Below are 526 nucleotides of genomic sequence, written 5' to 3' on the forward strand. Positions count from 1 at the left end.
CTCCTCCCTCTTCTCACTCCTCCCTCTTCTCACTCCTCCCTCTTCTCACTCCTCCTTCTTCTCCCTTTAAGTGTTTGTGTTTGAAGGAGGGTGTTTGGAAAGTTGCGAAACGAAGTGTTCTGGCTCATCTTGCTCCCGTCACGTTAACAAGTCGGATAGGATAAACGCTTCTTTGATGAAGTCTATTTAATCTGTCATCCAAAGAGGTCTACGCTCAAGACCGATGCTTCTTCGACTATATATGATCGCTTGCAAGAGACCTTTGAATGCGAGTGTAGAGTCATCCTCGAATAAAAAAAATATTGCCCGACTTGATCTAGCTCACTTCAACCTAATATATGACGATGAACTTCTTCGGTAAAGTTGATATGTTGATGTCAAATAGACCTTTCTTCTATTGAGACTGCTCTGCTGACTCTTAACGAATTCTGTGTAGTATCTTATGTTGAGTTTTACACTTCCACCTTCCTCCTCACCTTCCTCCCTTCCTCCCTTCCTCCCTTCCTCCCTTCCTCCCTTCCTCCCT

Source organism: Meira miltonrushii (assembly GCF_003144205.1).
Source record: "Meira miltonrushii strain MCA 3882 unplaced genomic scaffold FA14scaffold_3, whole genome shotgun sequence".
In the NCBI taxonomy this organism is placed as follows: Eukaryota; Fungi; Basidiomycota; class Exobasidiomycetes; order Exobasidiales; family Brachybasidiaceae; genus Meira; species Meira miltonrushii.